Below are 8129 nucleotides of genomic sequence, written 5' to 3' on the forward strand. Positions count from 1 at the left end.
TTAGGGGCCGGTCCCGGGACTAGGAGCATGTCCTGGGCTAGAGGCCGGTCCTGGGACTAGGGGTCGGTCCTGGGACTACGAGCATGTCCTAGGACTAGGAGCATGTCCTGGGACTAGGGGCTGGTCCTGGGACTAGGAGCATGTCCTAGGACTGGGAGCATGTCCAGGGACTAGGGGCCGGTCCTGGGACTAGGAGCATGTCCTGAGACTAGGGGCCGGTCCTGAGACTAGGGGCCGGTCCTGGAACTAGGAGCATGTCCTAGGACTAGGAGCATGTCCTGGCACTAGGGGCCTGTCCTGGGACTAGGAGCATGTCCTAGGACTAGAGGCCGGTCCTGGGACTAGGAGCATGTTTTAGGACTAGAGGCCGGTCCTGGGACTAGGAGCATATCCTAGGACTAGGAGCATGTCCTGGGAATAGAGGCCGGTCCTGGGACTAGGAGCATGTCCTGGGAATAGAGGCCGGTCCTGGGAATAGGAGCATATCCTAGGACTAGGAGCATGTCCTGGGACTAGAGGTCTGTCCTGGGACTAGGAGCATATCCTAGGACTGGGAGCATGTCCTGAGACTAGAGGCCGGTCCTGGGACTAGGAGCATATCCTAGGACTAGGAGCATGTCCTGAGACTAAAGGTCGGTCCTGGGACTAGGAGAATATCCTAGGACTGGGAGCATGTCCTGGGACTAGAGGCCGGTCCTGGGACTAGGAGCATATCCTAGGACTGGGAGCAAGTCCTGGGATTAGGGGCCGGTCCCGGGACTAGGAGCATGTCCTGGGCTAGAGGCCGGTCCTGGGACTAGGGGTCGGTCCTGGGACTACGAGCATGTCCTAGGACTAGGAGCATGTCCTGGGACTAGGGGCTGGTCCTGGGACTAGGAGCATGTCCTAGGACTGGGAGCATGTCCAGGGACTAGGGGCCGGTCCTGGGACTAGGAGCATGTCCTGAGACTAGGGGCCGGTCCTGAGACTAGGGGCCGGTCCTGGAACTAGGAGCATGTCCTAGGACTAGGAGCATGTCCTGGCACTAGGGGCCTGTCCTGGGACTAGGAGCATGTCCTAGGACTAGAGGCCGGTCCTGGGACTAGGAGCATGTTTTAGGACTAGAGGCCGGTCCTGGGACTAGGAGCATATCCTAGGACTAGGAGCATGTCCTGGGAATAGAGGCCGGTCCTGGGACTAGGAGCATGTCCTGGGAATAGAGGCCGGTCCTGGGAATAGGAGCATATCCTAGGACTAGGAGCATGTCCTGGGACTAGAGGTCTGTCCTGGGACTAGGAGCATATCCTAGGACTGGGAGCATGTCCTGAGACTAGAGGCCGGTCCTGGGACTAGGAGCATATCCTAGGACTAGGAGCATATCCTGGGACTAAAGGTCGGTCCTGGGACTAGGAGCATGTCCTAGGACTGGGAGCATGTCCTCGGACTAGGGGCCGGTCCTGGCAATAGGAGCATGTCCTGGGACTAGAGGCCGGTCCTGGGACTAGGAGCATATCCTAGGACTAGGAGCATGTCCTGGGACTAGAGGCTGGTCCTGGGACTAGGAGCATATCCTAGGACTAGGAGCATGTCCTGGGACTAGAGGTCTGTCCTGGGACTAGGAGCATATCCTAGGACTGGGAGCATGTCCTGAGACTAGAGGCCGGTCCTGGGACTAGGAGCATATCCTAGGACTAGGAGCATGTCCTGAGACTAAAGGTCGGTCCTGGGACTAGGAGAATATCCTAGGACTGGGAGCATGTCCTGGGACTAGAGGCCGGTCCTGGGACTAGGAGCATATCCTAGGACTAGGAGCATATCCTGGGACTAAAGGTCGGTCCTGGGACTAGGAGCATATCCTAGGACTGGGAGCATGTCTTGGGACTAGGGGCCGGTCCTGGGACCAGGAGCATGTCCTGGGCTAGAGGCCGGTCCTGGGACTAGGGGTCGGTCCTGGGACTAGGAGCATGTCCTGGGCTAGAGGCCGGTCCTGGGACTAGGAGCATGTCCTGGGACTAGAGGCCGGTCCTGGGAATAGGAGCATATCCTAGGACTAGGAGCATGTCCTGGGACTAGAGGTCGGTCCTTGGACTAGGAGCATATCCTAGGACTGGGAGCATGTCCTGGGACTAGGGGCCGATCCCTGGACTAGGAGCATGTCCTGGAACTAGAGGCCGGTCCTGGGACTAGGAGCATGTCCTAGGACTGGGAGCATGTCCTCGGACTAGGGGCCGGTCCTGGCACTAGGAGCATGTCCTAGGACTGGGAGCATGTCCTCGGACTAGGGGCCGGTCCTGGCACTAGGAGCATGTCCTGAGACTATAGGCCGGTCCTGGGACTAGGAGCATGTCCTAGGACTAGGAGCATGTTCTGGGACTAGGAGCATATCCTAGGACTGGGAGCATGTCCTGGGACTATAGGCCGGTCCTGGGACTAGGAGCATGTCCTAGGACTAGGAGCATGTTCTGGGACTTGGAGCATATCCTAGGACTGGGAGCATGTCCTGGGACTAGGGGCCGGTACTGGGACTAGGAGCATGTCCTAGGACTAGGAGCATGTCCTGAGACTATAGGCCGGTCCTGGGACTAGGAGCATGTCCTAGGACTAGGAGCATGTTCTGGGACTAGGAGCATATCCTAGCACTAGGAGCATGTCCTGGGACTAGAGGCCGGTCCTGGGACTAGGATTATGTCCTAGGACTGGGAGCATGTCCTGGGACTAGGGGCCGGTACTGGGACTAGGAGCATGTCCTAGGACTAGGATCATGTCCTGGGACTAGGAGCATGTCCTGGGACTAGTTGCGAAATATATTAAAAACACTTGAGCGGCCGCATTCGCACGAGTAACAATTTATCAAGAACGATTAGTTCTACGAAACATCAGAAGTGAAAAATATCACAAAATTATTATACTAATTAAGATCTTACACAAAAAGCACCAGACCAAGGAAAGCAGCTAATTCTCCCACCAGCTGATTAATTGATTTTTGGTCAATGGATAAATCCTTTGACTGACTGAGGTGAGATCACATCTGGACCTCCCTCCAGCCAATCAGAGCGGAGGATTCTTCTCTGCCTGCCGATTGGTATAAACTGACCTGAGAGGACAAGACGAGAGATCCAATCCCAAAACTCATACAGCCAATCACCTGTCTGCATCTGGGGGGGGGGCAACATGTTACTGTGTGTATTATATATTTATATTAGAAAATAAAAATATTATAATATAAACTCACTGACCTGATGAACACTGAAACCAACAACCTGCTGAGGAAGAGCCCGTCACTGATACGCCTGAGACACAAACACACACACAAACACACACACACAAACACACACACACACAAACACACACACACACACACACACACACACACACATATAAAATATCAATGAACTGAAATGATTCTAAAGGAGCTGTGTCTCGTTCTAGTGGTTTGTATTCAAAGTTAATTTGCATTGAATTTTTTTGTTTGCGTCTGTGTGTGTGTCTTTGTGTCTGTGTCTCTTTGCGTCTGTGTGTGTGAGTCTGTGTGTGTGTGTGTGTGTGAGTCTGTGTGTGAGTGTGTCTGTGTTTTAGTCTGTGTTTGTGTGTGTGTGTCTTTGTGTCTGTTTGCACCTGTGTGTATCTGTGTGTGTGTGTGTGTGTCACTGTGTGTGTGTCTGTGTGTGTTTGTGTGTCCGTGTCTGTGTGTGTGTGTCTGTGTGTGTTTGTGTGTTCGTGTCTGTGTGTGTTTGTGTCTGTGTGTTTGTGCGTGTCTGTGTCTGTGTTTGTGTGTGTGCTTTTATGTCTGTGTGTGTGTGTGCCTTTGTGCGTGTTTGAGTCTGTGTGTGTGTGTCTGTGCGTGTGTTTGTGTGTGTCTGTCTGTGTGTGTGTGAGTTTGTCTGTGGGTGTGTGTGCCTTTGTGTCTGTTTGCGTCTGTGTGTGTGTGTGTGTGTGTGTGTGTGTCTGTCTGTGTGTGTGTGAGTCTTTGTGTCTGTTTGTGCCAATGTGTGTCTATGTGTTTGTGTGTGTGTGTGTCTGTGTGTGTCTGTGTGTGTGTCCGTGTTTGTGCCAGTGTGTGTGTGTGTGTCTGTGTGTGTTTTTATGCCTGTGTGTGGGTGTGTGTGTGTGTGTGTGTCTGTGTGTTTGTGTGTCTGTTTGTGTGTCCGTGTCTGTGTGTGTTTGTGTCTGTGTGTGTGTCTTTATGTCTGTTTGTGTGCGTGTGTCTGTGTGTGTTTTTATGCCTTTGTGTGTGTGTGTGTGTGTGTGTCTGTGTGTTTGTGTGTCTGTGTGTGTTTGTGTGTCCGTGTCTGTGTGTGTTTGTGTCTGTGTGTGTGTCTTTGTGTCTGTTTGTGTGTGTGTGTCTGTGTGTGTTTTTATACCTGTGTGTGTGTGTGTGTGTGTGTGTCTGTGTGTTTGTGTGTCTGTGTGTGTATGTGCGTGTCTGTCTGTGTTTGTGCGTGTGTTTGTGTGTGTGTGTATGTGTATGTCTTTGTCTGTGTGTGTGTGTGTGTGTGTGTGAGTCTGTGTGTGTGTCTGTGTGTGTGCAGGTGTGTGTGTGTGTGTGTGTGTGTGTGTGTGTGTGTGTCTGTGTCTGTGTCTGTGTGTTTTTATGCCTGTGTGTGTGTGTGTGTGTGTGTGTGTGTGTGTGTGTGTGTGTGTGTGTCTCACAGTATGAACTTCTGCTTGTATTCGGGGTTGTTGTTGTTCAGGACAGTCTGTGTTTTCATCTTGATGCTGAGGTCAGAGGTCACCGCCAGCTACACACACACACACACACACACACACACCACACACACACACACACACACACACACAGAAATAAAAGCATGCACAGACATAAAAGTATTAAACCTCCAGGATCTACAGACAGAAGGAGTCACATGACCTCTGGGATTTTCCCATTAGCCCTCTTGCCTCGTGGACTGCAGATGAGAAACAAACTGTCAATAAAGTCTCTGTGAAATATACCTCTACTACCCCCTGCTGGCTGCCTGAGGTAGTGTCCACATCAAACTCACTCATTACTGTAACGTAATCTGATTATTGTAATCAACTGTCAGACTATTGATCAGGTTATTAATCAGACCGTGTAAATAAAGGACCTGATTGGCTGCTGTATAGCTCACTGTGAATGGTGAGTTGTCCCGCCTCTGCAGTGATTGACAGATGCAGTTGACCTATAGAGAGAGATTACTCACTTTACATTACATTATAATACTTTACATATATATTTATTCATAAATGAATAAGAACTCCATCCTGGATTCTTTGTGTCCATCAGACAGAGTAACATTATTATAGTAATCTTGGTAAATTAAATGATAATCAAGATATCAGGTCACAGATTACTGACGTCAACTCATGACGTGTTAATAAACCAGTTATTATCTGTGGTGATTAAATATTAATGTGTGCAGATCATTATGGTCTGTTTCTGACGGTACCGCGGCCTCGGACCTCAGACCACTGGATCCTGTCCTGGAGTCTCTCGTTAAACTCTCATTGTTGATAAGGTTAAAATACTGTTGTTCCCAATGAAGTCTGTTGAGGAGAACATATTAATGTATGTTTTGTATGGTAATAATAAATACAATTATTATGTATTCACTTTGAAAATGAGCGTGTGCACCCGGGTGATCCCTGCGGAGATATTTGTGAGTGAATGCAGAACGAGGTAGGAACGAAGATCGACCGGTAAATTGAGAGCTTTACCTTCTGGCTCAGCTCTCTTTTCGTCACAACGGTGCGGTAAAGTGACTGTAATACGGCCCCCGCTGCTCCGATTCTCCGGCCAATCAAAACAAGACCCCGTGGTACTTGAACTCCTTCACTTGGGGTAAAGGCTCATTCCCTACCCCGAGCAGGCAATCCACCGGTTTCCTGCTGAGAGCCATGACCTCAGATTTGGAGGTGCTGATCCTCATCCCAACCGCTTCACACTCGGCTGCGACCCGATCCAGTGACTGTTGAAGGTCACAGACCGATGATGCCATAAGGACCACATCATCTGCAAAGAGCAGCGATGAGATCCCCAGGCCACCGAACTACAACCCCTCTCCTCCACGACTACGCCTCGATATCCTATCCATGAAAATCACGAACAGGATTGGTGATAAAGCGCAGCCCTGGCGGAGACCAACATTCACTGGGAACGAGTACGACTTACTGCCGAGTATCCGGACACAACTCTCGCTTTGGGCGTACAGGGATTGGATGGCCCTCAGAAGTGACCCCCTCACCCCATACTCCCGCAGCACCTTCCACAGTATCACCCTGGGGTCATACGCCTTCTCCAGATCCACAAAACACATGTAGACCGGATGGGCGTACTCCCAGGCCCCCTCCAGGATCCTTGCGAGAGTGAAGAGTTGGTCCGTTGTTCCACGACCAGGACGGAATCCGCATTGTTCCTCTTCAATCAAAGGTTCGACTACCGGCCAAACCCTCCTTTCCAGTACCTTGGAATAGACTTTACCAGGGAGGCTGAGAAGTGTGATACCCCTGTCGTTGACACACACTCTCTGGTCCCCCTTTTTAAATAGGGGAACCACCACCCCGGTCTGGTAACCCCTAGGCACTGTCCCAGACTTCCACGCAATGTTGACGAGGCGTGTCAACCAAGACAGCCCCTCAACACCCAAAGCCTTCAGCATTTCTGGACGGATCTCGTCAACCCCTGCGGCTTTGCCACTGTGGAGTTGTTTGACTACCTCAGTGAGGGCGTGTTAGTCGGATTCAGGAGTTCGTCAAAGTGCTCCTTCCACCGGCCGTAAACCTTCTCAGTCAAAGTCAGCAGGGTCCCACCCTTGCTGTACACAGCTTGGATGGTTCCTCGCTTCCCCCTCCTGAAGTGCCGGTTGGTTTTCCAGAAGCACCTTGGTGCCGACCGAAAGTCTTTCTCCATAGCTTCTCCGAACTTCTCCCACACCCGCTGCTTTGCCTCTGACAAGGCAGAAGCTGCCGCCCTTCTAGTCCTTTGGTACCCTGCAACTGTTTCGGGAGTCCTCCCGGATAACATAACCCGGAAGGACTCCTTCAGTCGAACGGCTTCCCTGACCACCGGGGTCCACCACAGTGTTCGAGGGTTACCGCCCCTTGAGGCACCTAAGACCTTGAGACCACAGCTCATCACCGCAGCTTCAGCAATAGAGGTTTTGAACATCGCCGACTCAGGTTCAATGCCCCCAACCTCCACAGGGATGTCTGAAAAGCTCCGCCGGAGGTGTGAGTTAAAAATGCCCAGGACAGGGGCTTCCTCCAGACGTTCCCAGTTCACCCGCACTACCCGTTTGGGTTTACCAGGTCTGTCCAGAGTCTTCCCCCACCCCTTGATCCAACTCACCAAAACATACGGCCTCAGATCAGATGATACGATTACAAAATCGATCATTGACCTTTGGTCTAGGGTGCTCTGGTACCACGTGCACTTATGAGCATCCTTATGTTCGAACATGGTGTTTGTTATGGCCATTCCATGACTAGCACAGAAGTCCAACAACAAACGACCGTTCGGGTTTAGATCAGGGAGGCCCTTCCTCCCAATCACGCCTCTCCAGGTGTCTCCATCGTTTCCCACGTGTGCGTTGAAGTCTCCCAGCAAGACTACGGAGTCCCCTACTGGAGCCCCCTGCAGGGCTCCATTCAGGGTCTCCAAGAAGGCCGAATACTCCGAACTGCGGTTTGGGGCATAGGCGCAAACAACAGTCAGAGTTTTCCCCCCATAACCCGAAGGCGTAGGGAGGCAACCCTCTCGTCCACCGGGGTAAACTCCAACGTAGCGGCGCTCAGCCGGGGGCTAGTGAGTATCCCCACCCACGCCCGACGTCTCATACCTTGGGCAACTCCGGAGAAGAATAGAGTCCAACCCCTATCCAGGAGTACGGTTCCAGAGCAAAGAGGTAAGCCCCACCAGATCCAACTGGTAGCATTCCACCTCCCGCACTAGTTCCGGCTCCTTCCCCCAAAGAGAGGTGACGTTCCGCGTCCCCAGAGCCAGCCTCTGCTGTCCGGGTCTGCCCGTGTGACAGCGCACCTGACCCCAGCGGTTTTTCCCATGAGTGGTGAGCCCACAGGATGGATGGATAGGAGGCACCACTTAGCTTCTTCGGGCTGTGCCTGACCGGGCTCCGTGGCAAACCCGGCCACCAGGCGCTCGCTGTCGGGCCTCC

This window comes from Cottoperca gobio, chromosome 9 (assembly GCF_900634415.1).
Source record: "Cottoperca gobio chromosome 9, fCotGob3.1, whole genome shotgun sequence".
In the NCBI taxonomy this organism is placed as follows: Eukaryota; Metazoa; Chordata; class Actinopteri; order Perciformes; family Bovichtidae; genus Cottoperca; species Cottoperca gobio.